Source organism: Halichoerus grypus, chromosome 13 (genome assembly GCF_964656455.1).
Source record: "Halichoerus grypus chromosome 13, mHalGry1.hap1.1, whole genome shotgun sequence".
Lineage (NCBI taxonomy): Eukaryota > Metazoa > Chordata > Mammalia > Carnivora > Phocidae > Halichoerus > Halichoerus grypus.
The window spans coordinates 25389607-25411932 of NC_135724.1; the positions used below are offsets into that span (position 1 = coordinate 25389607).

General features: G+C 50.3%; 1 protein-coding gene across 1 annotated transcript in view; it reads left to right on the forward strand.

The window, feature by feature from the left end:
- The first annotated feature begins 1780 nt into the window (after nt 1-1780).
- ZBTB7C (zinc finger and BTB domain containing 7C) overlaps nt 1781-22326 on the forward strand; it is a 341604-nt gene continuing 321058 nt past the window's right edge. Inside the window, exon 1 of the mRNA XM_036078174.2 lies at nt 1781-1945. The gene's annotated coding sequence lies outside the window, so the exon portion shown is untranslated. The remainder of the gene's footprint in view (nt 1946-22326) is intronic.

Consider the following 22326-nt stretch of genomic DNA (forward strand, 5'->3'; position numbering starts at 1 on the left):
CCTTTCATGTTTGTACCTACCTGTCTACTGTCACATCGTATTCCAGAGTGTTTCCCTTGTCTTCACTGTCCCAACGTGGTGACTTACAATGTGCATTTATTACACGAATGAATGAAACGATAAAAAATGCCAACGAGCGACACTAGGAAGAAGTGCCAAGCAAAAGGTCCACAAATTTATTTTTGTGACTTCTGTAAAAGATGCCATCGAGTATCTCCAACGTCAAAAGCCATTACCCAGACGGCAGGCGGCAGCCCCACTGCTCTTTCATTAGTCAATGGTCAGAACAGGGACGGGGAGGTAGGGGTTCGCTTTCTCGCCTGTCCCGGACGCCCCACGCGGCTAAAGAAAGCTCAGCCCCAGCAGGAGTTTGGGGACCGCAAACTTCCCCGCGTCTGATGGAGGAGCCCCTGAGAGAACCCGCTAACATCCGAGGGTAGTCGCGCCAGGGCAGGCAAGGGTTCCGACGTTTGCCAAGAGCGCAGAGGGGTGAGTTGCAAAAACGTAGAGGGAAAAGCCAGTCCCTGTGTGCCCTGGCCTGCTGGTGGGCCAGAACGTCTGCCCGAGCGTGGCCTGGCCTGCAACCGCTCACGCCGTCCCTCCCGGCCCGAGACACCCCCGCCCCCCGGCCTCTTCCCCGGGATGGGCCCTTAGCGCTGTCTGTCACCGCTCCGCGCTGCGGTCCCACCTAGACTCTCCGCGGGTACTGTAACGGCGGGGGCGGGGCTTGGCGGGACGGGGCGGAACCAAGCCCTCCCAGGGCCCGCCCCTTGGCTGCGTAGCTGGGTGATTGGATGCTTTGGAAGGCCGCCTTCTAAGGCCGTGCAGGAGAATGACCGGTGGCCGGGGTCCGGTCCCTGGCGCGCCGGGTGCCGGGTGTGGGGACTCCGTCCGGCGAAGGGTGGGAGACCCAGCGTGCAAGAGGTCTCTAGGGCGGGGTTTCCCATGGGGATCTCGGCGCCCTGAAACGCCGCAAGCCCAGTTTCTCGTGTCGGAGAGGTGTCTTTCTGACTCGCTGGAATTCAGAGAGCATTTGGGAAACTTCTCGCTCCCACTCTTTACTCCCTACTTTCGGAGAGGAAAGCAGTTGCTGAATTGTTTTATTTCCTCCCCCAACCGGACTCTGTAAAAATAGCCCGTGCACCGGGGCGAGCGAGCCAAGCTCTGCCGCACCGCTGCCCCGGGCCAGGTGTGGACCTAAAAATACCCAGCGGTCGGGAGCCCGTGCTCCGGGTGCGGGCGGGTCCGGCCTGGCCGCAGAGGGCGTCTGGAGACCGGAGAAACGGCGGCCGCCTGGCCCCTCGCCTCGGCCGGGGCTGTCCCTTTAAATCCTGGAGGAGGCAAAGAGAAAAAAGGAAAGAAAGAAAAAAGCCCCGAGCGGATGGTGGCTCTGCCCGGCCCCCCACTCCGCCCCCGCGCCGGGTCCTGCCAGCCGCCCGACGCCTCCGCGGGTCCTGGGCGCCCCCCGCCGCGCCGCCCACCGCCACAGTTACTGTCAAAATAGAAATTCCGCGGAGCCGGGGAGGAGGTCGGGGCGCAGCAAGTGCAACTGTGGCAGGCGGGGAGGGGGCGCCGAGGAGGGGGCGGGCGCGCGGAGAGGCGACCGTAGACATCCGGGCCCTTTAACCCCGTGCGCCCCCCGAGCGGGTGGCGCTGGCCGCGCGGGCGCCGGGCGCGGGGCGCGGGGCTGACAGCCGCGGCGCGGGAGGCGGGGCGCGAGGAGGGCGGAGGCGCGGCGCGGGGAGGGAGGAGCTGCCCGCGCGCCCGCCGCCGCCGCTCGGCTCCACACCCGCCGGCGCAGCCCCGCCACGAGACTCTGACAGCGCGCGGCCCGCGCTGCTCGGGCGCACAGGCACCGACGGACCGCGGCGGCGGCGGAGGAGGACGCGAGGACCGCGGACCGGCGCCAAGTGCGGGAGACGCGCGGGGCTGGCGGCGCGCAGAGGTGAGTGGCTTCGCGCGCCGGGCTCGGGCACCGGCTGCGAGGGTCACGGTCTCCCCCGCACCTCCGCTGCCGAGGCGGGTCAGGGGGTCGCGGGGCTCCGGGAGGGTGGCTCCGCATCGCCGACGCCGGAAAGCTGTCTCGGGGCTGTTGCTAGGAGGCCGGCGGTCCGCGCGCCCCGGGGCGCCGGCGGGGGCAGGGGCGCCCCCAGCGCGGCGGGCAGGAGGCGGGGGGCTGCGGTGGCTATTCAGGGGCTCCGTGCGGCAGCCATGCAACGGGAGGAGGCGGGAGGAGGAGGGAGGGAGGAGGGGAGAGCCAGCGGAGAGCGAGCCAGCGAGCGGGCGCCGCGCCTCCTGGCTGGCACCGCGGCCCGGAGCGAAGTGGCGCGCGGGGCTGGAGGGGAACTTCTGCGGGCGCGTGCGGCCCCGGGCTCGGCGGCGCCTCGGGGCCCGGACAGGGCGGGCCTGTCGGCAGCCACAGGTGGTTTCTGCCAAAAGTTTTACCGCACTTCTGCCGGGAAGGCGCGGGAACAGTTTGGAGAGGGACGGTTTCCCGAGACTTTGGCACCCGCACCTCACACTGTCTTATCTTGAAGATTAGAAAGGGGGCTGGAAAGTCTGGGATCCCGCATCTCGCGACGCGGCTCACGGGCTTCGTGGCGGTCCCTGCCCGAGGTGGCGCCCTTGCGGGACCTTCAGACTCACGCGGCCGTCCTTTGGGAAGCTGCGGGAAATGGGCTCACGCACACGTTTCCTCCGTGCCTCGGGAAAGTTAAGCTGAGGCCAGCCCGATACCTGTCGCCCACACGGGGCAGCGCAGGGTCTCTTCCTAGGAGCCGCGCGCGTCTTCGCTCCGGGCGTGCGCATCTCTTGCTCCTTTGAAAATCGAATTGTCTCTGGCCGCTGTGCTGCTTTGTTATTCGGGCTGCTTGTCTGATTTCATTAGGAGGAGAGCTAGGAGGAGCCACAGAAAAGCAGAGCGGCAACAACTCTCGTTTCCTCTGAAACCAGCTGTGGAGGCTGGTACCCAAATCTAGGCTAGGAGGGTCCAGGGACGAGGGGAGCCAGGAGACGGCCGTGGGTGCTCCCTGCCCTGGGAGCTTCACCGGATCTTTCGCAAGGCTAGAGCTGGAATTTCTGGGGTCTCTGGGGCAGAAAGAAGATGAAGGTGGGAAGGGAACACCCCTCCGAAAAGGAAAATATGCTGTGGTGTAGTCAGCTCTGGGAGAGCTCTGGGAGAGCTCTGGGAGAGACGCTCCAAGAAGTCCAGTGGTTTGGCCCGGTTCCTCATTGGCCTGTTGTCGAATCCAGGGCAGCGAGGTTAGAACCACCCCGGTAGGTCCGTCCTGGGCTAAAAGGAATCTTTATCCCCGGAGTGGGTCTGATCTGATACCCGGCTGGTGCAAGTGTGCATAGAACTGCGAGAGAGTTGGTTGGAAACACTGAGTCCTTCATTCCCCGCTGCTCCTGCACCCACTCGCTTCTCCCCCAACCCCACCGAGCACCTGAGCAGAAACCATGCCCTTTGCTTTAAAAAAAAAAGGGCACAGGATTTTGGAGCAGAAAGATGTCCTAGAGATATGAGGAACACTCATTTTACAGATGAGCAGACTCAGGCCCAAGGGAAAGTGACCTGCCACAGTGGTTAGAAACCCCGGGAGATGAGAAATGACATCAGCCTCCCAGACCAGGGTGGAGAGAGTTCCCTCAGCAAGGCCTCGGAGGGCCTGAGATCAGAAATGCCACCTCACACCCCAAGCCCATCAGGGGCTCATTATCTGGTACTTTCTATGGCCATGCTTGCCAGCTAATGTGGTATATCTCCTGTTCTCTGCCCTTGGCTTAAAAAAAAAAAAAAAAAAAAAAAGGACTATCACTGAAGATTCCATTCTGACGCTATTCCAACTTTTCCTGCTCCCTCCTCACCCCAAATTCCTCAAACTCCTTTTGTAACATAATGCAGCTTGATTGGCCAAGATGAGTTTGCAGCTTGTCTCATTGTGAAGCACCCTCTTTCCGTAGGATGCCAGAACTCTGTTTTCCTGGTAATTAGGTTTTACAGATATTTTTGAAAGGGAGCCCAATTCTGGATCAATTACACTTGGACATGAATGTTGTGCTGTTGTGGATACCAAATGAGAAAGATGAGCAATTATCTGGGGATGTTGGAATAAATGTTGTTATGAGTATTTGACACGCTATTAGACATCAATGAGTGGGTTTTCAGTAAATGTTTTTTATGCTGTATTTTATTGAGCAAACAAAGTGTCTTAATTAAAAAGAACTGGGAGTTGGCCACTTAGATTTTAGCCACTTGTTTCTTACCAGTGGGTATGGATGGGAAGGGTTTGAATGGTAAACAGAATGATTGTTGAGAGCTCCCCCCCAAAAAACCCCCAAAATATTCTAGGGCAATGCTCATCCTTCAGTATATATTGTCATGGACAGTCCAGCAGAACCGTATTCCATCGAAATAGGTCTGGGTGTGGCGTATTCGATCTGTATTAGTCAGAAATGACTCGTAGGAGAGAATATTTTGTAAGTTTTATTGCTTTCAAGGGCATGCAGTATCAAGAATTCAAGGCTAACTCAATGCCACCAAGTAGAATTCTTCTCCTCTCATGAACAGATAAGAATCGGTGTCTCCACAGCTGTGCTGGGGGCTCTTGTAGAAGAATGCAAGATCTGACATCATCATGATGGTCCAGGGTTACCTTCTGACAGCGCCTTTTCACTTTCATCGCATGCTAATGTCATGGCCATCCCCACGTGGTAGGGAGTTCAGCTCTTTGTCCATCTTACAGATGGGGAAGCTGAGGCAGAGAGAAGAGAGAGGGTTATTCCTATGCTTCATTCAGTGCCTTAACATATTCTGGGCATTCAGCTCAGGGTTTCTGGGGGTGACCCAGGGGCAGGGGTAAGAGGTCCCCTAATCATATTGCCCCTGGCCCCTCTCCAGCACTGCCATTACAGAAGGGTGCAGAGGTGTGGTGGGGTTACAGTTATAATTCGTGGGAGGCCACTCTCTCTGATGGGGGCCTGAAGGACTTTGTTCCCCACCCCCACAGTGGGTGAGCAGTTTCCTCCCTCTTATAGCAGGCTGTGGGAACTTGGGGGAGGAGGGACCAGCTGGCTGAGGCTGGGACGGGGGTGTGGGATCTGCGCCTGTGTCGGTCTGAAGGAGTCCAGGCTATTTATAACCCCTCCTCCCCTCCTGGGAAGAAGAGACTCAAGGGTCTGGAACCATCCTCGGTGGTGACTTCTCCCCAGGATGGCCATGCCCCACTGGAATAAAACCACCACCCAACTGCATGGTGGGTATTGGTGTGAACCCTGACCCGTGTGGAGGGGTCCTGCAGATCTTCTTGGAACTTCGGCAGCTCTGGGAGTTTTAAGATAGAAGGATTTCCTGGAGCCTGTGTGTGCACTTTTTCTCAGGCGAGGCCCTCCATTTGCACAAAATGAGGCACACCCTAGAAATCTTACAGAGCAGAACTTAAGAATCTGCAAAAGTGGGGGTACTTGGCTGTTTTGAGTAGTGGTAACAGTGATTTTTACGCAAGAAGAGATTCTGAAAGCGACCTATCAGATGTGCTTTCCTCTGATTATAAGCCATGGCGTTTCTGTGTGGTGCGGGCTGGGGAGGTGTGAGACATGCACACAAAGCTCTTCCCCCCCTTGCCCACCCCTACTCTGGACCAGTCCCCCATGGTCCCCCTCGCCTTTGCACTCTTCGACCAACACCTCAGTCCTCTTTGGTCTGCAGATAAATAGTATCTGCCATTCCACTGGTTACAACCTCAACCCTGCAGCTAGGCATATTTTCTCCCTGGGTTGGTGGATGGAAGAATGAGGGTGGGCGGTGGAAGAAGCCGGCAAAGGCACTGAGCTTGTCTCTCTGTTTAGCCCCTTGCAGTGAATTAATCCTCCCATCAGAACCATTTCAGGGGCTTGAGGCAGGTTTTGCCAGGGAGAGAAGACAAGCAGGAGGTCCTAGGTGGAGAGGTGGGTGCTGGGCAGCTCCCGGCTGAGGGTGGTGGTGCCTGGTGAGCCTGGCGTGGGCATTGCATGCGGGGGGGCTCCTGAGGGCGGGGCTTGTGTGTTGCTCATCGGCACCCTCTTAGCACGCCGCGCGAGCCCTGGGCATGGCAGGTGTTGGCTGAGCAAGCGCTGGGGGGCACTGGTGGGTGGGTGGACAGCGGTCGGGTTTGCTTCTTCCTTGCCATGGGCAGTGTTTCTTGGTGTCGCGAGGGCGAGGAGGCAGAATCAGAGGGTACATGAGAAGAGAGAGCGTTCACCAGGCATTTTGAGAAGCCCCGAGCCAAACTGATTGGCCGCTCCACCCTGCCAGAGATGCTGGAAGCCAGGGACAGCCATGGAGTCCTTCTTGGAGCATGCAGAGTGAGTCTCCTTTCATGAGGCAGATAGGCCACTCCTTTGCGTACCCTCCTGTGGGCCCTCTGGGGTCTGGCCCCTGCCTGCCTCTCAGACTCCCTCCCCTCCCATGCTCACCTCAGTTGTTCTTTTCATCTAGCGTGCCCTTCCCTCTGATCTACCCCCAGCTGACCCCCACCCCTTGTCATTCAGGTCCCAGTGGAGACAGCACCCTGTGTTCTATTCTTCATAGCACCCACCTCTGTCTGGGACATAATCCTGATTCTCCTCTTGTTTGTCACTTGTCTCTCCCACTAGAATGTAAGCTCCAGGAGAGCAGGGACCTTGTCTGTTTCGTTCCCCGTCGTATCCTCAGCCCCAGAATGGTGCCTGGCATGAAGCAGTGCCCGAGGAAACCGACGGTGAGTGGGGTGTGCCCGTGAGTGCCAGTGGTCTGCTGAGATGAACCCGCCAGGGGCCCTGCCCTCGGGGATCTCTTTGGCCTGGAGGCAGAAAGAAAACGTGCCCCTGTGTGCTCTGCCGGTGGCGGGAAGCGCGGATGGCTTTCACGAGGCACAGCCCGGGAGGGCCGTGGTCAGCCGGGGCTAGCCCTGACTCCACAGCGCTGGTTGGCTTGGGCAGAGGGGTCTTTTTTTCCCCTGATGCTATGTTAAGAGTCAGGAGCCCTGGCAGCTGACCCACCTCCAGGACTGAAGTTCCTCTAGCTGGCTTGGCTGCCACCTCTCTCTCTGTTTATTTACTTCTTTGGTGAGCGAGCGCTCCAAGCATAATGCCACCCTTGGAGAGTCAGGAACGTTGTGTTTTTCCAGCAGTTCCATTCATTCGCTGCCTCCTCGGAACAGCTGTGGACAGCTGGTTGCCCGCGTGGGTGCTGGGACGGTTTCTCTTCAGGGCCAAGGGGTATGCTCAGCCCGGCAGGAATGGGGGACTTCATTTGTGTTTCACACCCTGCTGCTTTCCAAACCCCACTGAAATGGTGCCTGTAAAAACAGATTCTTGAGGAAATTAAAAAACCATTAGCCTTCAGTTTACTGCTTTTCTGATTATAAAAGCCATGAGAGTCATGATAGAAAATTTGGAAAATAGAGATATGTGTAAAATTAAACCCCCAAGCTGTGACGACACCCTAATTTTGGTGCGTTTCCTTCCAGTCTTTTTTCTGCTCCCACCAACACACACAGACACACACACACACACACACACAGCTTCCCTAAGGGGGATGGAGGGAGGGTTTCCGGCACCCCTCAGGTGACATTGGTTCTACCTACATGAGTGGTGGCACTCACATACCCCTGCACATCATTTTCTGAAATTTTGTAAGCCCGTGCCATCTCTTAATAAACAGAAGAGCTTCTTCTCATGGGAGTCTGAGCCATTCCCACTGTGAATCACTGATACTTAGAAGAAAATGTACTTTCCACATCTCCCCACCGGCTGGGAAGATTTCAGCGAGCTTTGCCGAATGCAGTTTAAATTAGGAGAGCAGTCCCCTGCTCCAGCACGTGGTGGGTGTGCTTAGGAAGGGGCCGCTCCCTCCTGGCCTCGCTCCGTCACCGTGTGAAGAGCTGCCGGCTTACGGTGTTGCAGGCGGTCTCCTTACGGAGCATTCTGTCACATTTCCCAAGGCCATCATGGCCTCTAGAAATGTATTTTAATAGATGGGAAGCCTTCCTTCAGGTCATGTTTCATACTTTAACCATTACACGCCTGCAAAAAACCAAACCCAGAGCCCATTAACTGATCATTCCTTGACCTAAAAATAAGAACAGCAGGAGAATCTTGAGAAATATGAACCCAGATCATTGGTTTAGTGTGTTTAGAGCATGGATGTTTGGAGGCAACCTTTGCCCCTTCAGGAGCCCAGGGGCCCTGTTGCCATTACTGCCATGTTCCCAGGGCCTACGAGCATGGCCGCTGCACAGTGGGTGCTCAGGAAGTATTTTGCTGAATGAAGGGAAGGCAGAATCCTTCCTGTGGGAGGAGAGACTTAGGCCTGTCCATGTCAAGGCTTCTTTTGGGAGTGAGTTTGGCTGGGGAGGGAGCTCAAGGCCTGGGGGTGAAGGGGTGAGGAAGATCATCACATCCTGGGAAGCAGGAAAGGGCAACACGAGAAGCAGTTCTCTGACTTACTAGTTTTGGTGGGTTTTTGGAGGAAGTGATGTTTAGATGGAGTCTTGATATAAGGGGCTGGAGGTGTTTAATTCCCTGGAGACAAGAAGTAGAGGGCACCCAGGCAGGAGAGTGAGCTATATGGAGCCTCAGAGTTGAGAGAACAAGGGTGGGTTTGTCAGCCCAGGATGACGGGGTAGCTCTGCCAGGGAATGGCGAGAGCTGGAGGGCCTTCAAGATGGCGGCTCCTCATGAGCCCAGAACCCAGTTCCAGGGGAGGATGGGTCTGTGGGTCACAGGGCTCCACCCTGTCTCCAGGCTACTATCATTGCCATGCTGCAGATGAAGAAACTGAGGCCTCAAGAAGTTAAGCGATGGTGAGGAGCATGGGTTTTGGAACTGTTGAGACCTGAACCCTCTGGCTTGGCCACTTTCCTGTGGTCCCCTTGGGCATGTTGCTGAACCTCTCAAAGCTTGAGTTTCCTCATCTAGAAAACTGTGACCACCAACTTCTTGAGGTGGGTGGGAAAATGAGAGGACGTGATACACCCAAAGCCCTCAGCACGACTCCCAACAAAGACAGGCATGCATCCATGAAAAGCACTGTTTCCATGTGCTGTGAATTCTACTCCTACCCGGAAGGGAGGAGGGAAGAATGAGGAGTGGGGCCCCCAAACATCCAAGACTGCCTTCTTCCTCCTCCTCCTCCTCCTCCCCAAGCTACCACAATACTTCAGGGGATAAAAATCCAGTCTACAGGAAAGATAGCTGTGGGGAAGCCACCACTCATGTAGGTAGAATCAATGTCACCTGAGGGGTGGCAGAAACCCTCCCTCCATCCCCTCTAGGGAAGGGGAGAAACACCTGCAGAAATCACCCTGAGGCTTTAGAGGCTTGTTCTAGACATCACCGGAGGGGGGGAGCACGTTACCCCTTAACTCCTAGGCATGCGTGGGTCTTTAGAATAGAGACTGTCTGGCCGCACAGAGAATGGCACATGGGGTAGGTCGGTTTTGCTGATTGGGAGCTAAATGGGTAAGACCATCTGACCTGGGGCAGCGCATCCTGGTAAAAATATAGTGCGAGTCATCTATGTAATTTTAAGTTTCCCAGTAGCCACATTTAAAAAAAGTAAAAGGAAACAGAAGTTAAAAGGAAAAAGGAAGTGCCTTTAATTTAATCCAATATATCCAAACTCTTACCATTTCTACAGGTGCCACATTTCAGGTGCTCGGCCGTCCCCTGGGTCAGCCCAGTCAGCCCTTGGCCTGTGCCGGGAGGGCCAGCCCGGGGAGGCTGGTGTTACCTGCTGGAGGGGGGTGGTCCACCCTGCAGGGAAGGCAGCCGGACCTCTGGGCAGGAACACATGAAAGCAAGTACATTAGGGGGAAGCAAAGGCTTATGAGTTGTGGCTTTTGTCCTGGCCCAGTGGTGGGTGTGTTGTGTATTCCTGAGGGAGCCCTCCCACCTTCATGGGCCTTGGTTTCCCCATCTGCAAAATGAGTTTGCATTACCTCTAAGACCCATTCGGGCTCTTGTGTTCTAATTCCTAAGAGAAAGGCAAGGAGAACAAATTTAGCTACTTCCTAAGTTGGAAGAGGGTGGAGATGGGGCTTGGAGAGAAAGTGAGGGCAACAGAGAGGATGCCCAGGCCGCATGTTTCCAAGTATCTCATAGAAAGTTCTATTTGGACAATTTAGAGAGACATGTAAGCCTCTCTAGCAATGCCAATATCCAGTCACCACCATTAAGTTGCCTTTATCTAAAAGTATGTTTTGGGGATAGAGGTGGCTGGGTGTGAACTATTATTTTTAAAAAGCGACATGTTTTCATTGTCTTTAAGTTCTGAAGCATCTTCTTATTCCTGGGTCATCCCAGATAGCAGTGAATGGCAGCCATAAAAGAGGGGAGGGGCCTGCAGAAAATATTAGAACAAAAAAGGAAATATTTCAGCTCTGTCATAAATGGGCACTCGGCCTGTCCTGAGAGGATGTGGGAAGAGGGAGGAAAAAGGCAGCAGGTGTGTTTGGAGGGAAGGGTGTGTCTGCAAATGTATTTTAAGCTCCTGAAGTGAGACGCATTGGTTTTATTGCTCTCTGCTGAGGAGGGATTTGAGGTTTTTATCTCCCTGCCACAGACTCCGATGCAGTGGGTGGGGCACTCTCTCTCTCCTTTTAAAGGACCGTCTCTTCTTTTTTTAAATTAGATTGTCACCAAGTGACTAGGTGTATCTGCCTGAGGACCTCCTACTCCCCCAGGGGGAAAGGGCCTGCCCGCTCTAAGAGCTGGTCCAAACACTTGAATTCACAGAGGAGGAGACTGAGGGTCAGAGAGGCCCCAGAAGTCTCAGGCCGCAGCAGCCATGGCCTCTTTTCTGCCACGCAAGGGTGCCTCCCCAGATTTCGCCTCCTACACGGTTTACAGATGACTCAACGGGCTGCCTCGAACCATTTTTTTAAAATGAGGATTTCTCTTTTATGTTTTCCTAAACTAGATTTTTTATTACTTTTCCACACATTGTTTGCTTTGAATTTTTAATTTAATTTTTTCGAATAGGTCAATACTTACATGGTTTAACATTCAAAAGGTACAAAAGGGTATTCAAAATGAAACATCTTTCTCTCTCCTCATCTCTTGGTTCCCTTAGTTTGAGTCAACCACTGTCACCGGTTTCTTCAGTGTAAAGATATGTTATGAATATACAGGAAAATATGTATACGCATGTATATGTATATATACACGTGTGTCTGTAGTTTTGAAATTTTTTACCCAAATGGAAGCATACTATACACACTACATTTCACTTTACATTTTCCACATAACACTAAATCTCGGGGACATCTGACTATCTGACTATAAAGAACTTCTTTATTCTTTTTTGCTTGTTTGTTTCAACTATGTAGATTCCATTGTATGGGTATTCCTTGACTTAGTTAACCAGCCCCTTATCCGTAGATATTTTGGTTGTTTCCAGTCTGTTGCTAATCTAATACTCTTGGTTTTTACCCGATGATTTTTTTTTTTTTTTATGAAAGCAATCCTTGAGTTTTCTGACTTTAGACAAACTGATAGCATTCTAAGTTTGCTGATTTATCGTTTGCAAGATGCTTGAAAGAGTAAAATTGCTTATTTGTTTAGGGTTAAGAGTAGAATAAATAATTTTTGCACTGAACTTTCTGGAAAATGAATCATAAGGTCAACATTCATTAATTAAACCAGTATTTCTTGAGTTCCCACTATGTGCTGGGCACTGGGCTCTGGGCCAGGCCATTGGTGGGGTGGGGGGAGCAAAGAGGAAAGGGCATGCAGGATGGCCCTCGCATTTGGGCAGGGAGTGGGGAGGGGTGCATTTGGGGGTGACTTCGATAGGAGAAGAGGACAGTTAATGCAGCGTTGGGGGCAGCCTTGATGAAGGAACAAAGAAGTCACAGAGGGAGTGTTGGGCTCTTTGACTTGGGGGTGGGGGTACAGAGTGCCAGGGAGGGGGCTCTGGGCTGCCTGGCTGTGTGTGAGCAGCGAGCTTGTGGCACCGTGTTCTTGCTTTCTCTCAGCTGCCTCTCTCAGTCACTGCCCATCTGTTCAGATTCCAGAGCCCATATTCTTTCCACTGCACTTAAATGGACACTGAGTTTCCTGGAGATTATTCAGGGAGAGAGGAGCAGCCTGTGCAAAGGAATGGTGGTAGTACCAACATGACCTGTGTCATGCTCATTGAAGAAGTAGCTCCTCAGCAGGGAGGCCCATGTAGGAAGCAGGAGGAAATACATTTGGTTAAGGGGGTCAGACTTGGAGAATTGAGTGCAGCAAATCTTAAGTGCCAAGCTGTTTATCCCCTCTGTTCAGTTTACTTCATGGTTTTTTTTTCTTCCCCTCAATTCTGGTATGTTTCTGGGGATGTCATACTGTTGGTTTTTGCATTAAATGATAAGAATTTAGGAAGAAATAATCTACATCATACCAACTATTAAAAACATGTATTTCAGTCTGGAACCACCTGGGATGATTTTTATTCATTGACCAATGTCTCTTTCCTATGGCATTTTAGGAAACTGCGTTTGGAGCTACTTAAATCACTGTTGTAAAAATGCAACTACCAGCACATACGAATACTAGGTCACTAAAATCCCAGATGTGTGCCTTTATCCATGTTTTAGAATTCCATAGATGGATGATTCCGTATTTCAACTACTACAAGAACCAACTTGCTCACGACCTTGTGGTTCATGGTCAAGGATGAGAATTCCTCTTTTGTTATACTCATTTCTCTGTGTGATGTGGGCCAAACAATATGAGTTGTTGGGGTGAGGCATGGACAGGAACGGAAGAAAGGGTTTGGGGGCTGGTGAATCCTGTGTCATGGTTAGGTTTTAAGATGTGCTGGAAAGATTCAAGGACCCCATTCCAAGGCCCAAGTTTGCATAAGCTTCCCCCAGTGGATTTATATCCATCTTTGTAATCTCAAGGTTTCTCTGTCCTAGTACTAATTTACACATAAATACAAACCACTTGAACAGCAACAAAAAAAGCCTGCCTGTTATTTTTCTGACAGTTAGGAATCTGTGCCTTAATGAAGTATTAGTAGATTCAAAGCTCACCGGATGAGCTGATGTCCATCTCAGGCTCCTTGCTTCAACTTTGCAAAATATAGAAAGCTCCCCAAGGGAAGGAAATGCTTTTCTGGCTAACTTCTGATGTTAGATGTGCCTGTGTCCATTTTGCAAATCATCTCCTAACTCAGATTGCAGCGGGCTTCCGAAAACTCAGAAATTGTGTGCACAAGCTGGGTGGCACAGATGACAAAGCCCGGGGTGGGGGTGGGGGTGCCAAATCCCAGTCACTGTCCTGCCAGCCTCTGGAAAATCGCTAAGTGCGTGCTTGCCTTTGTCTACCTGGAGCCCTGGATATTTTCCTAAACTGCTTTTGAGGGGGGTGGAGGTGGAGATAAAGGTGGTAAAAGTGAATTATTTGATAAAATATTTCTGCTTACATTATAGAAAACTAAATCACACTATGTTCTGTCTTCGTGGCTTTGCCAGAAATTTCTCATGACAGATTCTGATGCACCAGACTGAGCCACCTCGCTGAGTGGCACCTATTTGCAGAAGTCATTAAAAGCCATTGTTTAACTAAAGGCTTTTCTTTTTCTTCCTTACAATTTTCAAGACCCTGCATTTGCACAGACCTGACTCAGCAACATTCTATTTTGGGAATTTGTTACCTCTTCTCAGATTCTGGCCTGCGATTCCTGAGTTTTCTGCTCTTTGCTCAGGAATGGCTATTGCCTAGATTTTGGCTCTGGGTCTGAAGGAGTCTGTCTCATCACAAAAGGACACATCTTTGTCCTCCGATTCTGCCCCAGCAACTGGGGTACCTGGGTAACCTAGTTCCCCTTCTTGCCCGCCTCACGCACAAACTAACATTTTCACCATTGTATATTGTTACTTTCCCTGGGAAAGTAGCCATTTGACAGAGTGGTAAAGCCTTTGAATAGGACAGACAGACAGACAGACAGACACACACACCTCTTCTCCCCTTCCCTCTCTCTCTCCTTCCCTCCTTGAACAGGATCATAGGTGGTAAACACCTATGGCTAGTGGCTGTCACAGAGCCCAGAACTTAATAAATATTACCAACTACTACGAATAATATAATATCATGTTCAAAAGGAAAGTGTAGCCCCAAGTTCCTTTGCGGTCACGCTTGAGAATCAGAAAGCTCTCTTAGCCTAGTGACCCATTCTATTGTTTTTTTATACTCCATCCATACACACACAGCACATTAAGAGTCTGTTCATTCTTGGGATGTGTGTGAAATTCCAATTCCTGTCAGGAGAATTTATGTGTGGTTTTAGAGGGGATAATCGACCAGTTAGTATGTGCGCACGGATTTTATACACATACACATCGCCGTTTACAGCACACATTATAACATCTTCAGTCTCTGCCAAGAATGTGTATTTCTTAGCCCTGTGCATTTGCATATTATGGGTTCATAATTTCAAATAGCTGTAAAGATCTCTACAGAAAAATGTAGTCACTGTACTCTGATGTTCTAAATCTCAATGTAGTAGTAGAACTTGGCTAATGTTTGCCCTTGCTAATGTACCAACCCTATAATTTTTATACACAAGTGTGCACGCGTGCGTGCGCACACACACACACACACACACACCCCTACACACCTACCGACCTCTGACTTTACCCTACTTCTAAACAAAGATTAACTGGCTGGGAACTGAGTTATGCTGCCTATCCTCCGGACTTCATTACCTTCCCAAAATATATCATACACACGGCACAGTGTACTGTGGTCTTATTACAGATGATTACAAAGAAAGATTTGTCAAAATAAATGAACCTGCTGCATCTGATCCTTTCCTGGTTTGGGTCCCTTGCTTCCCATCCTCACCCCCCCCCCCACCCCCCCCCCCCCCCGTGGCTTTAGTCATCTGCCATGCCTCTGGTGGAGCTGAGCTCTCTGATAAGCGGAGAGCTCATCACAAATTGCTCTTTCAAGCTAACATTACCAGAAAATCCAGCCACCCACACCCCGCCCTCTAATCAATCATTAGGGAACTTGCCATTGGCAGTGCTTGATTTGACCAAACAAAATAGAGCAGCAGGAAGAAAAGAAACTTAGACCTTTTCAAGGTCTTCCAGGTATAAGTCTCCTGAATTTTAAAAATGGTCCGATGGGAGATTTTCTTTTTGAAGTTCAGAAAAAAAGGATGCCAACTTGAAGTCTGTTCTACCCCATTTAATTGTAGGGAGTATTAAATAGCAGAACCACAAAAGTCTTCAAATGTGGTGGGTGCAGGGGAAATGCTGTCCGAATCCACAGGTGCATGGTGAACCTTGGGATCGCCGGCCCCCGGACCCGGCCAGGGCTGGGAAGGGGTTCCAGTGGCTTCTTCATTGTGTGGTCTGTTTTGTTCATTTGATGTTCCATCAGAAAGTAAATGCTGCAAAGAGTGCTCTGAAGATTGGGAACCGTATGCCCTTCTGGGTATCTGGGAGGGTCCCCACTTCCTGAGGCAAAGGAATAGCATTTTCCGGCTGCCCAAGTGGTAGCCATCTGTTGACTCGGATGTCCCTAGTGGCTGACCTCGGGATGCTTATGATCATTTTGCTGCCTCTCTGCTTCTGCCCTTTGTGCTTATTTTTACTTAAGAGCATTTGCTTTAGTACTGTGTGTATATGTGTGTGTATATATGTGATCATCTTGAAGATGTCCTGACCAAAGTTCTTTAGTTTTGATTCAGAGTTTAATTGCAGAAGAATCAAAAAAAATCTTTACATTAAAAATTACTCCACCCAGCGTGGAGCCCACTGCAGGACCTGAACTCATGACCCTGAGATTGAGATCTGAGTTAAAATCAAGAGTCGGACACTTAACCGACTGAGCCACCCCGGCGCCCCTAAAGATTATTTTTAAACAACATTTTTAACTGCTTTATCGAGGTATAATTTATATGCCATAGAACTCGGTTTGTTTTAGGTTTACAACTCTGTGGTTAATTTTTAACAACATATATATTAAATTAATATGCATATGTCAGGAAAGGGGGGTGTCAGTGAGGCAGAGACTTGAGAGGGAGAAAAAATGGGAAAGGGTTCTTTATGTCCTATGCAGCCCACCCAGGTGTGTTCTCTCAGTTCACCTTCCATGCAGAAGGGAGCCCTGTGAGCAGGAGGTGGGGTGGTCAGAGCAGGCCCCTGGGCCGGTGGGGGACAGACTCTAGGGAGGCACCCCCTGATTGCACAGGATCCTGCCCCGGCAGGTGGGGCTCTTCAGCTCTCGGACAACAACAGTTCCTCCCTGGTCATGCACAATTCACAAAGGCCAAGGTATTGTCACATCAAAGGCATATTCATTAGCACATTTGGCCAGAACCATTTCTTGTTCTCGCTAATAGACTGTGCTGGAGTGGATTTCTGAGGTCATCCAGGCCCATTGCCCTATATACACACAACCGAATATGGCCCCTAGAGCTCAAGGAAGTGGCCCAGGACACACATTGTTCAGTGGTGGGGCTGAGGACCGGGACTAGATCCTGGCTGCCTGCCCATGTAGGCCAGTGGCAGGGCCCTCTCATTGCTGCCCTGCCCGGATGGCCTGATGTGGGCACAGAAGTGGGCAGAAAGGCAGCATGGAGATCCCCAAAGGCCCATGCATCTCCTTACAGGGGTCTGGTGGAGCAGCTCCAGAGCCCAGCCCCGGAGCTGCCTTTTGCTCCTTTCTAAGGCATTCTCAGTAAGGACACTGCACTCTCCCAGTCTGATTTTCAAGCAGTTCTCATCAACTAGCAGCCCTGAGAGGAGTGGAGATCAAGTGAAGAACCCCCTAACTTAGACCTTCATTCCAAAAGCAGCAATCCTTTGATTATACCTGACAACTCCAAGCAGGAAATTAGGCCAAACAGAGAAACACCACCATAGTTCACACTTGGACTTCTGTGCAGAAACCACTATTTAAAATCCTGGTTGCATTCTGTTGGGGTGTGTGTGCGTGTGTGTATGTGAAAAGTTCGGAAAAAGCTGTATTTTGGGATAAAAAAAGGAGCATTTCATCTTGAAGAATTCAAAGCTTTGAAAAAAAAAAGGTTAGCGAAGAAACCAACTGTATGTAGATGTAAGTACTTATTAGACACCCAATGTACGGTGGGAAGGGAAGATCTTATGCTCTGAAAGGGGAACAGCCTTCCCTCTGATCCAAAGGCTCATCATAAGGAATTCTCCCTGCTGGGATGCTTACTTAGAAGGCCTTTTCTTTCAGCCTTTGCCAGCTGGTGTGGAGCAGAAAGCCAACTAATGGGGCAGAAAGCCAAGCTCTTCCTTGTGCTGAGAGCCAGAGGGGTAGAAGTAGGTAGATGGCCTACCCTGAACACAGGAGCCAAGTCGTGACAGTAAAGCAGTGGCAGTTATAGCTGGGACAACTGAATGCTTGAGCCAGTAGGAACTAGAGGAGCAAGAAGACAGGAGTGGTTCTCTAAATGGGATCCTTGGACCAGCAACATCAGCATCTCCTGGGAACTTGGGAGAAATGCAAATTATCAGGCCCTACCCCACTGAGCCACCCTGAACCAGAAACTCTGGGGATGGGCCAGCGAGCTGTAATGTAATGAGCCTTCCTGAAGATTCAGATGAGCTCCCAAGGTCTAAACGGGGGTTATGTTAGGCTATGATCCATTGATAACAGATGGGGGTCAGAGTATTGATTATTGTTTTTGTGAGTATGGTAATTCGTTAACTCATGTCTGGTCAATTTAATAAAAGAATTTTTAGTATCCTGTAGAATATATAGGTGGCTGAATTGCATATCAAAAACCCAATGAGTTGACACTACATCAAAAACTAATGATGTAATGTATGGTGATTAACATAACAATAAAAAATTTAAAAAAAAGCACCAATGAATTGGATGTTATAAAGTTGGCCCTTGAACAGCACAGGTTTGAACTCTGCAGGTCTTCTTATATGCCAGATTTTTTTCGATAAATATAGTACAGTACTGTAAAGATATTTTTTAAATGATTTTCTTAATGACATCTCCTTTTCTCTAGCTGACTTTATCATTATTTTTACAAAATACAGAATGTAATACATATACAAAATCTGTGATTATTAACTATATTATTGGTAAGGCTTCTGGTCAACAGTAGACTATTAGTGAAGCTTTTGCAGAATCAAAATTTACAGGTGGGTTTTTGACTGCATGGGGCATTGGCACCCATAACTACTGCGTTGTTCAAGAGTCTACTGTACTTTGCATTATAACACGTGAAGCCTAAAATATTTCCATGCATTCCTTTTTTTAATGAAAGATTTTATTTATTTATTTGAGAGAGAGAGAAAGAGAGAGAGAGAAGGAATGAGCAGTGAGGAGGGGCAGAGGCAGAGGGAGAAGCAGACTCCCTGCCGAGCAGGGGGCCTGTCGTGGGGCTCGATCCCAGGACCCTGGGACCATGACCTGAGCCGAAGGCAGACGCTTAGCCGACAGAGCCACCCAGGCGCCCCTTTCCATGCATTCCTAATAAAGTCTTATTCCAGGTGCTTCAAAAAACAAAACAAAAAGTAAAAATCCAACTAACTACACTCAGTGCCTAACAGGTCTTGCGAATCAGACCGACTTACTCTAACTCCTGACTCCACCTCTCGCCAGCAATGGGAAGCTGCTCGAGCAGGTTATTTAAGATTTGCGAGCCCTCATTTTTTTGGTTGAAAACTACCTGCTTTCTGGAGTTCTTGCGAATAAATGAGACGGAGAGGCACCACTGAGGCCAAGTCCAGCTCAGAGCCTCTGCCTGGCAGGCCCGGACAGAGAGCTTCCCTTCCCCGGGGGGCTGGCTCAGCTCCGAGGGCACCGGCCATGATGCCGCGGCAGGTTCCCCCAGAGGACCGTGGTTTCGCTTGTCTGGAATGGAGCACTAGCGTTGGAGGGGATTTTGGGGAGCCAGGCTCCTCACTTCATTATGTAGACGAAGAAATGGAAACACGGAGGTTTGGAGCCGTAGCGTGAGTTATTCGCAGAGAGGCCCAGGGCCCAGGTCTGCTGGAGCCCAGCTCCATGACCTTCTTGCTCACGCCGTCTGTCCATTTGTCCTCACACTTTTCAGCCAGTACCATGTTCAGGTGAATGTGAGAGCCAGAGAAAGGCGCCTTTGTTCGTCGCAAAGGCCTCTGGACAGAGGAGGAGCCCGAGGGGTGGTCAGCTCTTAACAGTCTTACGTGCCTCGGATTTCCCGGGCCTCCAGAGGGGTTAAGAGGCTGTCCCTTTTGGAGATGGGCGTATGCCCGGCATAGCCACGGCCTGCCCGGGGCCGGCCGACCTTGGAGCTGGTGCAGCATAGGTCTTACTCCACCAGCGGAAAAGTGGAAGGTCCAAAAGGGCAGGCCCTGGGCGCGGGGAGGGACTTGGGATTTATTCTGAATACGAAGCTGTTGGAAGAGTTTAAGCAGGTGAGTGATAGGCTGTGATTACAAGTTTTATTTATGTTATTTTTTTATTTTTATTTTTTAGATTTTATGTATTTATTTGACAGAGAGAGACACAGTGAGAGGGGGAACACAAGCAGGGGGAGTGGGAGAGGGAGAAGCAGGCTCCCTGCTGAGCAGAGAGCCCGATGGCGGGCTCGATCCCAGGACCCTGGGATCATGACCTGAGCCGAAGGCAGACGCTTGACGACTGAGCCACCCAGGTGCCCCTGATTACAAGTTTTAAACAACCACCAAGAGTTATAAAATATTGGCTTCTAAGGTTTACCTCTGGGACCCTGACTGGGATGGTGGCAGGGGGCGGCTTTTACTTTGTGTTTTATTCATTACTCTTTGTTGCTATGTGCCTTATTTTGACCGTGTCTTTCATTCTGTGTGCGAGTGTGTGGAAAAAAAAAAACTAATTAAAAAATGAAGCGCTTTTCTAGACCAAAGAAAAATAAATTCTGTGGAGAGTACGTAGTACTTTAGAAAAAAATGATCAAAGTAAATCGCTCAACAAAAGAAGACACTGTTTTTTGGTATGATGCCATTTTGATAGAAATGTATCTACCTGTAGGAAAAGTCTGGAATAATGAATATTAAAATACTACGAAGATTAAAGTTTTCTTGTTCTAGCCTATCTGTGTTTTCCAGTTTTTCTAGTATGAACATAAATTACTTTTGTAGTTAGAAAAAAAAAATTATTGGGGCGCCTGGGTGGCTCAGTTAAGCGTCTGCCTTCTGCTCAGGTCCTGATCCCGGGGTCCTGGGATCAGCCCTTCTTCGGGCTCCCTCTTCAGCTGGGAGCCTGCTTCTCCCTCTGCCTGCCACCCCCCCACCCACAGCTTGTGCTCTCTCTCTCTCTCTCCGTCAAATAAATAAATAAAATATTTTTAAAAAAAAGAAAAAATAATTATTGATTTTAATTAGAACAGAAAAGAGCTCCGGTATCTTTGGACAACCCAGCGGACTCTCTTTAATAAGGGCTCCCAGTCCGGCCCTTGCTCCTTCCTGTGGAAGTCCACAGTTTCATGTAACATCAGTGATGGGATCTTTACACTAAAAATGTTTTTCTGTTGGAATTCTTCTGACTCCAGCTCATTAAGCATAGGGCATACCCCCACATGGAGAAGAGACTCTAGACTAGAGACCTGCAAACCGATAAATGGATAATTCACTCATTTCGTCATTCATCCACGAATCTGTATCAAGGGCCTTCTGTGTGTCAGGTCCCGTGCTGGGCTCTGCAGATTCAGTAGTGCATTAAGGAGCGTGGTTGCTTGCTTTTCTTCTGAGCTCTCTCCTTTTCCGTGTGGATCCAGCTCTTCGATTCCCATTAGGAGAGAGCCTCACTGTACTTGAACGCGACTCCAGCAGGCCTCTCCAGCAGGGTTTGGACCTAGGGTGGCCTGGAAGGAGGTGAGGCTGTGAGCCCACTCGGGGGAATACCCAAAGGCATTTTGACCCTCACTACTGTTTACTGATTTTTCCTAAGACAGGCACTAGGCTAAGTGCTCACACATATTTTTAATCTTTGCAATAATCTTTTAGATGTGAGAAAACCCAGCATCAGGAGTAAAGGACCTTGCTCAGGATCATACAGCTAGGAAGCCCCAGAATCAGGGGTCGAGTCTACATCTTTTCATCTGTCTGAGTCCCAGTGTCCCATCTTGCTCTTCTACGACTTGATCTACCGAGGAGGTCTGGGCCCTCATGTGCTTGTAAGGTCCTCAGGCAGGCCCACCACACACACACACACACACACACACACACACACACACACACGCCCACGCCCACAGAGAAATAGTTAAAGGGAATGGGCATCACTTTATGAATACATGACAAAGTGCGCTTTTGCAGCATGCAGAATTAATCTGCTCCTGCCAGCCTCAAGCCTGCACATCAGTTCAGACTGCCGGGTGATTATTTTGAAAGCGTGATGACTCAGACAGGGTTGGGCTGAAGTGCAACTTGGTCCAAATAAAGACTGGAGGCAGGGGGAGGCCAAACGAGAGAGTAAACATCTTGTAAACAAGATGAGAGAGTGCAGGGCTTGAATTCTAGGAAAACATAGTTTCAAGTACTCACCTGCACCTCCAAGCAATCCTTTATCCCTGCGTGCTCTAGATCAGTCATCCCAAGTACTTCCATGAGAGATGGAGTAAGTTGCCCAAATGTCCTTCCTCCAGCCACAACTTCTATGACATCAGTATTTGTCAGTCTACGTAAGATATTTTCAAATCAGTTGGCGAAAGCCAGCTTCTCTCACGGATTTCCCAGTATAGAAAAGAAAGCAATACAAGCCCTGCTCTATTTTATAAACACCTAAAAAAATCAGCAACGGTTTCTTCTGCTCTTTCTATGTGCCCAACGTACTGCTAGGTGCTGTGGGGAAGTCTGGGACAAGACAGGCTACCTGACCTTAAGAAATATATTCCCTCATTGGGGAGAAGACGTGAATGTCCGTTGAAACAAGATGAAAAAAATACAAGACAACATCAAAATCAGGTGGCAAACGGGTAAAATCGGTGTTCAGGAGGGGGACAGCCATGAGGGTGGGATGATGAGGGCAGCTCTGGGGCTGGGGTGGGCTTTGAAGCATGGCTGGGATTTTGATTGGAAGGAGCAAACAGTCTTTTTTTTTTTTTTTTTTAAGATTTTATTTATTTATTTGACAGAGAGAGAGAATAGCGAGAGCAGGAACACAAGCAGGGGGAGTGGGAGAGGGAGAAGCAGGCTTCCCGCCGAGCAGGGAGCCCGATGTGGGACTCGATCCCAGGACTCTGGGATCATGACCTGAGCCAAAGGCAGATGCTCAACGACTGAGCCACCCAGGCGCCCAGGAGCAAACAGTCTTATGCAACAAGCCCGCACAGCTAATTAGGCCAGCGTACAGCGTGCAAGC